The 10,190-nt window shown below is 39.5% G+C and overlaps 1 protein-coding gene across 1 annotated transcript in view; it reads left to right on the forward strand.

Annotated features, from left to right (window-relative positions):
* ralgapa1 (Ral GTPase activating protein catalytic subunit alpha 1) overlaps nt 1-10,190 on the forward strand; it is a 76,144-nt gene that overhangs the window by 44,829 nt on the left and 21,125 nt on the right.

Below are 10,190 nucleotides of genomic sequence, written 5' to 3' on the forward strand. Positions count from 1 at the left end.
GACATTTATTACAAAAATTAATTGCAACAACTTACATGTACATTTTTATCAGGAAAATATGTTGAACAGGGATGTGAGGTCCTACAAGCTATAGTTGCAATGTGTCTCAATATTAGTGTCTATAAACTGTAGGTTTTGTTCCTTTTCAGGAACTTGAACTCTTTGAATTTCAGTAAAAGTATAAAAATGCAGATGTCTTGGAACTTCCGATCACCTGGGCTTAAAATGGTGTGGTTCCTTGTCTTGTCTCCTCCTGGTCAGGTCTTTAAATGCTTTTAGGCACTGCTTACCTGTTTGCTAGATGATATCTGCTCCATTGTGTGGGCCGTTGAAATCCTTACACGTGTATCTGTGAGTGAGAATACTGGTTATCACTCAGCTCAAGTGTTAAGAATAGCAAATCAATGTCCAGCAGTGTTTGGCTTTCAAAATGTAAGAGCTACTGTGATGGAGCTGTATTTAGATGACCATGAAATGCTATATATCAAGTGTGTGTGTAGGAGAGAAAGAGGGACAGACAGACAGGTGTGTATACAGTCTATCTGCTTGATCCGATGCGATGGTAGTTTGGTTGGAACAAGCCCGGCAGTCGATACTTATTGATGACTCTCCTCTCTAATGTTGTTTCCAAATGAGGGGCTTTGCTCTCTGGGCTTACTCACAGGCACACACACACACACACACACACACACACCACGCACATGCAGACAAATCCTTGCTCACTGTTCATTCTTTCCACACAGGCACACACACTCAGACACATGTTCTTTAATACTGTAGTAATGCATTTGAGTACAGGCACATTCACACAGCGCTGCATTACAAACCCCCATATACACATCAGTAAGGTGACACTGTCTCCATTTTGACAAGCTGAGCTGGTCACTGGAATCTCTTCATGGCAGCACTTAAGCAATTTGACTCACTAATCATAGTGTCTTCCTGTCTGCCTGCTTATCTCTGCTCTTTGCTGTTTTCTTGTGTTTCTGCGTTTCACATCCACATAAGTTCATATCCACCGTGTAAAACAAGGGTACAGTTAAAACAAAATCATACAAAGAAATATCAAAGTGTGCACATTAGTGCTGTTTTTCTGCTTTAACAAGGATACTGTTGACATATTTGTTGTAATTGTTTGGCATGTTAAACTACTACACTGGCATGAATCTGTGCTGTACGGGCATCAGCCACGTTCTCCTTACTTTACTCTCCTTTCTCAGCCATCGCACTTGCTAACCTACGAGTCGCCACCAAATTGACACCAATTAATCCAGGAGGGTATCTTACAAATAACTCGGACCTTTCCTTAGTCGTTGTGATTCAGGGAAACGCACATTCATGTGTTTTCACCACAAAAAAATAAGGGAATTATCACAGTTTTAGTGCCATTTCAAAATAAAAGCTCCACTGTTTTATTAGCAGTTAAGTTTAGAGCATTATTGACGTCATTGCAATCTCAATGCAATCTTATATAATGACTAAAGGCTGTGATGTGAATGTCCAGTGTGTTTATGAGGATATTTTGTTTGTGACACTGAGCAGAACTGTACAGTTTAAAACATGCAAAATGGACATCGCTAGATTATTATATGTAGGTTTTGTCTTGCCAAATTGTGCACCTTGACCTTTTCCTGTCCTGCTTTTCTGACCTAATTGTCCTCTTAGGGTCTAACTTTATACTTTTGTCTTACCCCCCCCCCCCCCCCCCCCCCCGTTTTTTTTTCTCTCATCTTGCTGCTTGTCCGTCACCTCTCCATTCTCTCGTTTCCTTCGTCCGAGTACTTTTCTCTCCACCACATTGTTGCTCTCTCCTCTTTTCTTCTGTTTCTCCTCTTTTCTGGGAGATAATATAAGTGGTGGAGGTAGAGGGAGCTGAGAAGGTGGTAGCAGCATCAGGGGGGTTGAAGAAACCATTTTGCTCTGCCATGTCCACCCAGCGAGACAGAGACGGAGAGATTGTTTGGCTCAGTGTGGGGCTGCATCTTGTAGCTAACACCCCCCCTGACCCCACTGAGTGTATATATGTGTGCACGTTTTCACAGCATATCCCCATCTGTCTTTCGCTTTACTTTGTGTGTGACTCTAGCAATCTGCTGAAAGTGTGCAGACATGTAGACATCTTTCCACTTAGTGTGTTTCTCTAAATGTTTGTGTCAGGTTGTGTGTCTATCTGTATCCCTGCTTCATGTGTGTGTCACCGTGTACACGTGTCGAGTGTCACACATGTGTTGGTCAGTCTCGTTTGGAGGTGTTTGTGTGTGTCTGCTTGTGTCCTGGTGTGTATTGATTGGTGGTAGCAGCAGGTCGATGTCTCTGACAGGCTGAATTACAGTAATCAGTCATTATTGACTCCCCATCTCTGTGCTACACACACCTCTCTACTCTCCTTCTGTCGCTACACCTCCCTCCCTTTCCTGCCCTCTATTTCTGTCACACTTTTTTTTCTCCTTTTCCTTCTCCCTCTTCTATCCCTCTGGCTCTGTATCTCAGCTTCTCTGGTTCATTGTTGTTTTTTCTTCTGTACTACTTTGCCCCCACATTATCATTTCTCGATCTTTCTTTTTAATTCTGATCCTGTTTGGACTCTTCTGCCTCTTTAACAACCCTCTTTTTTTTTTATCTCTGATTAGTTCTGTGCTGTTTCTCCTGTATCTGATGTCTGTTTTTTGTCCTCTGGGATAACTTCACTTTTTTCATTCAGTTTTTCCACTTGTAATTTCCTCATTCAAGTCAATTTTGTAGAGACACTTTGCTTTTTAAGTCTATCTCAAGTTTTTTTGTACACAGTCCTTTTATAATTTGAAAGCATAATTAACATTAGAACAAGGCATCTAAGGAGTGTCGTTTAATAACTAAATTACACATTAAGAATTATCCATAATTTACAATAATTTTTGAGAATTAAACTCTACTGAAATGAACTGTCCCACTGTCTATTTCCAGAACCATCTCCTGTAATTAATGTTGTTGAACTTTTATCAAGGAAGAGGAAGTGTTCTGGTGTAGATGACCAAGAGCTTCTCTAACTTCTTTATAACTGCTGATGTTAAGTGAATATTTTGAACATACATACAAATACAAGGGGACTTGTTTTACAGTAATATTTTTGGATGAAACACATACAAACACCAAAAAATTATAGAAGTTACCTCCATAGAATTACACTGAAGCAGAGACCGAGCACCTCAGTCTTTGTGATAGAATTAAGATTAAATTACTCAACTGACACAAACCTTTCTCAGTGTGTCTAAATATTTTTAGATTGACTATCAATACATGTAACCTCCCAGAAAACATTTTCTATAACATTTACTACATGTTGAGTTCTGAGTGACACATGACACGTTTATAACTGGGGGTGATGTACAGACAGGATTTCCTTCCCTTCCTTCCATACACAGCTCTAAAACGTGTATGAAAAATGATATTAAAACAGCCTATTGAATGCAAATATTTATGCCCTTCATAGTGCTCCCTTAGTTCTTTTTAGCAATAACTGGTTAGATTCCAGTTTTGGGCTTTTCCTAGCAAATTGTCCCATATATCATTTAAAAAATAATAATAATAATTCCCTTTAAAAAAAAAAAAGTCACTCTATGACCCAGCATTAGATGAACTAAAACAGAGTAGAACATGTCTGAAAGGAAAAATACTTCCAGGGTTTGTGATCATACACTAGTCATGATAAGTGCTGAGGATGCATTCATGTTTTTATTTTAAATGAATCCTGGACATTCCTGGATATTCGAGGACAAAGTGCACTCGAGGTTAGATCCTCTTGTATGCATCACTCCTCGAGTGGTGCATCGAACCGTGCGACTGTGTGTCTGAGCGGGAGCATTGTCACATCAAGTATCCTCACTGAGGACCTGCCACAGAAGCAAACGGGGGGGAGAGAGGAATGGAAGGAGGGTTGGCAGGGCTAAGTGTGTCAGTGGTAAACTGGCATTTTTGTCTTTTTCTTTCTGTCGCTCTTTCTCTGTCTATCTTCCTCTCCTCCCTCTCTTTCTGTCTCCTGGCCCTCAGGGCAGTCCATCTGCCTTTTCTCTCTCTCTGATCTTTCATTCACCATGACTAACCATCCAAAATCACACACACACAAACACACACACACCATAGAGACGGTGCCAGGCTGCTGGGGCAGTTGTGTGTAAGCACAGCTCTATCTCACATATCAGCTCATTGCAGCAAGAAAAGCAATCCAAGACTTCCACAACAGACATGCATACACACATATATTGACCTCCCCCCAAACTGTATTCACTAGTGACACAATGAAATACAACACACTTTGGCCTTTCACGACTTCTCTGTGTCCCAGTGACATACACAGCAGCAAATTGTAGACCAGTGTTAAATAAGATGGATTCTTGCTGCAGCCCACAACAGTAGAACCAATCCCTAAACACAAACATGAGACCAGATGGATGTAAGGAGCACACTGACATATCTGCAGTCTGTAAGACACTGATCTGGGAAATTGTGATTTCCAACTTTGTACCACAAAAAGTGTCAGTGGGGAATAAAACTATGACATTTTGACCTTGAACTTAAATAATGATACTCACTGGGATATAAAAGTAGCATCAAAAGACTAAACTCATATTGTTCAATCTCTCAGTTCTAAAATTTTTATTATAAATCTTGTGAAGATCTCTTTTTTTTATCCCTTGAAAGGAGTAAAACAACAATTTGATACCACTAAGAATAATTACCTTGATTGGCTTGATATACCATGCACAGGTGCTACAACACTATTAAAAACACAGCAATGAACCACACTGTTGCATGAGGTTACTTTTGAGGATTTGGGGTTATTTTGTCCCGTCCTGCACCTGGAGTTGCTGCATGTAGACATAGTTGTGAACTTGATTTGTACTTTGGAGTAAAATTTGCTCTGACTGACATTATAGTTGATGTTAAAGGAAACAAGAGCTATAATTCACACTTTGACTGAAGGAGAAGAGCATGAGCGTTGAACATTGTGCCCTGATAGTTGGTCTCGACATGTCATACAGGTTAGAATACATCTATAAATATGTTTTCATCTGGAAAGGTAAAGCAACAAGATGAACTTGGAGGTGTGTGTGTGTTTTCATGTGTCTCTATGACTCAGACATTGATTACTTGATGCTAATTCCTGGATACATTAGCTGTTGCATTAGCATTTAATGAAACTTGACATGTTACCATGCTGTATTATCATATTATAAATTGATTCACAGTTCTGATAATGTGGAGTTAATCCTTATGTGTTTCCAGAATCAGTTGCACAGACACTTGTCTTTAGCAGTCCTATTTTCTTACCTGTTCTGCTCATTTTCTCACACAACGTTGCAGCTGTTAGGACTCAAAGATTATTGGTTTTTAGACCACTCCATTGAAAATGTTTTTTAAATAAACACTGTCCTCGTAACCTGCAGATCTCACAAATAACTCTATCAGTATTTATGACACTTTATAGGTTTATTGACTGAGCAATTACCATGTAATAATTACATTTTGGTGCATCTAGCGCAGCGGTTAACTAAATAGTGTGTTGCATCTCCTGTCTGCGCACATTCCTCTTGGATGCATTTTTTTCACGGAACACTGATCTTTATCAAAACTCAAATAACTACATATATCAGCTTTGTAGTTATAATGCACTGTCTTATTGTGTGTGAATAAAATCAGTACAGAGCGCAAAGGAGATATTTGTTATGCATTCAGTTAAAAGTACATCTTCAGATTTTAACAAACTTGTAACCTTTAAAATGTAACTTAAGGTAAAACGAGTCAAAGTCAAGATGAATTCCTTGAGCGGCCCCTGGGTTAACTCCAGTAGTCACCAACTTTAGCCAATGTTCACCTGTCCAGATCTGCTACAGCTGCTCTGCCATGTCATATCAATGTGACATGGCATAAATGTGTGAGTGTGTGTGTGTGTGTGTGTGTGTGAGAGAGAGAGAGAGAAAGAGAGAGTGAGAGAGAAAGAAACATTTGCGAGTGTTAGATGTTGATGTGTGTAAGTTAGTTGGTGTTGGAGTGTAACTGTGTGTGTGTGTGGGTGCGTGTGTGTGTGTGCTGTGGCCGTCGTCCATCTGCTCCTGGGTGATTGTGGATCTGGGGAACAATGTTGGAGAGATACTAAGCCGCAACACACACGCATGGTACACACAGTGCCAGCAAGTGTTTGTGTACATGAATTTTCCAATGTATATCATCTGTCCATTTACACGTTTGCATTTCATGGTGTTTATGTTGCATGTGTATATATTTCACTCTCAGGATTAGAGTGTTTTATTGTGTGTGTTTGCGTGCGTGCGTGCGTGTGGGACATCCCCTCTAGTAGTTGATTGGCAGAGATAGCTGCAGTGAGGCTGGGGTCAGCATATGGCTCAGTGTGATAGCGATGCTGTGTTTGTGTGTGTGTGTGTTTTATGGGCTTGTGTGTCACTGCCTTTGCCTCTCTTTCACACTCTGTTCCCAGTGAAATGATGGCAGCTCTGGGCATGTAGCGCTATTATCCCCCATATTCACACACACACACTCACACAGACTCTCCAAGAGCAGCCAAACGCCTACCGGCCTGCCTGGCCTCTCTTTGCCAGCTCCCACAATAGGGTCTATTGTCCCAGTAAGGCTACAATCTGCTGTGTGTGACAAGGAGTGTGTGTTCCTCACCACGGTAGAAAGGTGAGGGCAAAACCTTACAAATTGAAGACATTTTGTTATTGGTGATGCTAAAATGGGGTCATGTTATCCTTTCCCCCACCCCCCACCCCCCACCCCCCCGCCAAGCTCTCCTGCACCCATCCACTGTGGAAAGGGTGTTTCTTTTAGTATATAAGAAAAGTATTGTTGCTGCTGTTGAGGCTGGATCTAAATAAGCTGTGTAAACTGATTAATGCACAGTCTTCACAGCAGTGGTTCCCAAGCTTTTTTGGCTCGTGACCCCATTTTAACATTACAAATTTCTGGTGACCCCAGACATTCAAAACGGAGACATTTTTTGCTAAAATTAATTAGTTTTTGATCATGCAATATTTTGCTATATTATGTTGCAAACAAACATTAACTAAGACGACATTTAGGCCATATAATGTATATTATTATGGATCGAGGCAGAAAAGCCAGGTTGAGATTACTGCACAAAGTGAGAATTTATTTTCCTTGGTCAGGATATGTACATATATATGTCAGTCCAGCTTGTATTTACAAGGCTGACAATTAATACCTCACAAACAATAACTTAAACTATGAGCATACGGTCACATGATGAGGTAACTCAAGATATGCCCACTCAGATACTATATCCTGCATTTTATTTAAACTTGATTTTTATTAGGAAAAGTGTGTGGTGTTTTAATTATAATGAAATATATATTGAATCATTAAAAAATATATTTTATTAGCTTTTTTTTTTTTTTTTTTTTTTTAATCAATTACTAGAAATTTCAGGTGGCCTCATGTGGGGTGACCCCAAGGTTGAAAAACACTGCTTTACAGCATGACATTTAAATATACTGTATATACACTACATAAACATGAACTACAGAGACGGATACATCAGAATCAACATGAAAAAACATAGACTACCCATGATTTGTAAAACCATCAGGAGGAATCTGAAGCCCTATAATGGTAATAAGTATCCTTCATTATGTCACAGATGAGCCAATTTAATGAATCTTTAACACGATATGAAATGTGCACTTTGGCTTTTATTGCCACTTTCCTTCTGACAGCTAAACATTGGATTTTGTAAGCTGGATGCTTATTGTTTTTATATTTGACTGAGTCCTATCCCAAGTGAGCACCGGATTTTCACTTTTAAACATTTTTGCTGATCTCCTTCTATTTTTTCTATATCATAATAAGTCAAGTGTTCTACAAGTAGAGCTGGATATCATTTATAAAACTCAAGTACCAGCACTGATACTAGTCCCTTTGCTCTGAGATCGATTCCTAAATGATAGGTTTTTCATAACAAATTCCAGTTTTTACAAAAAAGGAAAATGACAATAGACATTACTGGATAGTGAAAGCAACGTATGACTTTCATCACAATTTTTTTTTTTTTTTTTCAAATTTGTAAAACCTGAGTGATAGTCTAATTATCTCTAATCTGTTAGTCTTTCCATGCTTACGCACCTGAATCACTTCCCTCACAGTGAACAGCTTTGAAGATGACTCCATCATAAACACAGTCCTCTTGTTTACATAACAAACCAAAACATCACATGGGCCTTTTCGGAAGTTTTGGCATGAAGTGCATTGTGGAAGTGGGAATTCCATGCAGCAGCAATTTTGCTGTCTCTTCGTGAGTGCTGAACCCAAGTGTCGCCTTTACCTCCAATCATTCTATACTCATTCTTTAAAACATCCCTGGTGGGCTGTATAATTTTATGTTGTAGTGATCTGGCTCATTTTTTTGCTGAATTTGTGAAAAAAAAAAACATTTTTGCTTCTCTCAATGCACTTTGCAACAAAATTTCTGAGAAGGCCCAAGTGATGTTTCGGTTTGTTATGTAAACAAGAGGATTGTGTTTATGATGGAATCATCTTCGAAGTTGTTCACTGTGAGGGAAGTGATTCAGGTGCGTAAGCACAGAAAGACTAATGGATTAGTGATAATTAGGCTATCACTCAGGTTTTACAAATATGAAAACAGATTTGTGATGAAATTCATCCCCAGCTTTAAATTGCATTTTATACAGTCCAACAGTTTGACAACAGAAAATATTGCTACAACTTCTTCAACAGCTTCAACTACATGAAAATCTGTATGCAGAGACACTAATGAGATTTAGTGATTAGATAATTTAAATTTGATATGAAAAAGAAAGACTCAATATTCAACAGAATCTAAACAATTGGTTAGTCTTAAATGGTACAAATAGTACAAATGAAAGCATATGAAACGCATATACATGGAGATGATTATGTTGAGGATTATATTGACAGGGACAGTGCAATATGGCTGGTTTTAACTGTTCAGCAGCAGTAGCCCATGGGGAGAAAGTATTCTTAAGTGCATCTGCACATTGAGGAATATGGGCGAATATAAATATAATTTACCCATCTGCTCCTCATTGAAAAGGAAGCTCCCTGCAGAGTGGTTACGTTGACAGCAAATCAGCACCACATACTCGCAGAGTGGATTTCGAAGCTTAAATATGCAATTAAGGTTAGGTTAAGGGTCTGCATTTCAGTGAGGGTTAGTGGTAAGGAAATGAATATAAGTCTGTGTGTGTGAATGCATGCAGAGGGGGAGGTGATTGTGGTTAATTGTTTCCCGTCGGGTAGATAGAGGAAATGAAAAGGACAGGGTGAGGAGGAGGGGTCACGGCTAATCTCTCGTGTTTTTCCTTGGGGAAATGTGTGTTGTAGAAGTGATATGCTTTTTGAAACACACTGCTGCATATTGTGAAAAGAGTGTGGAATCAGTGTAGCAGTAAGGTTGAGTTACATTTCTAATGTAGGCAGATGCCTCAATGTGCACGATGCTACCTTAGTCCATGGATAGGTCTGAGAAAAACAGGCAAATAGCTGGTTAGTGAGGCATATTACTCCAGATATAACTTGTCATGTTTTTTTTTTGTCAGCCTAATTTCCAAAATGTATGATTCCTGTAATGACTGTGTGTGGGTCTGTGTTTGTGTGCACACGTACACGCCTTGTCGCCAAGAGCTGTGCAGACACATGAGTTGTAGCCATCAGCAGCTTGATCACACCTTGTTGGAGCAGACCCCCCTCCGACTGGTAAACAAGCTAATCTGCGGTGTGTGTGTGTGTGTGTGTGTGTGTGCGCATTTAAAGCATGAATGCACTTTGTGGGTGCGTGTGTGAATGTAAAGTATTTTCAAGTGACAAGATATTTAAGATTCAGGGCACGATGTCACAGATGACCAAGTCGACAAGGTAGCGCAGAGCGGCAAACTGTGTCTATCATGGGCCCTAATAGCCCTGTCTACAGTCTGGACTTAAAGAGATAGAAAAGTTTAAAAGTCCTGGCAGGAGGGACCAGGGGTCACCCCTGGTTTTGAAATGCACCCGTAAGCGATATTGTGATTGATAATGCATTAACCATAAAAATGAAAATCACAGTCAAAACTTAGATGAATGCAACATCCAGTATAAAACTGGAGCATCTGCAGGTCCTTCAAACATCTTAAATTCGACTTCATGAATATTCAGGTTTAGAA

The sequence above is a fragment of the Sphaeramia orbicularis genome, chromosome 22 (assembly GCF_902148855.1).
Source record: "Sphaeramia orbicularis chromosome 22, fSphaOr1.1, whole genome shotgun sequence".
In the NCBI taxonomy this organism is placed as follows: Eukaryota; Metazoa; Chordata; class Actinopteri; order Kurtiformes; family Apogonidae; genus Sphaeramia; species Sphaeramia orbicularis.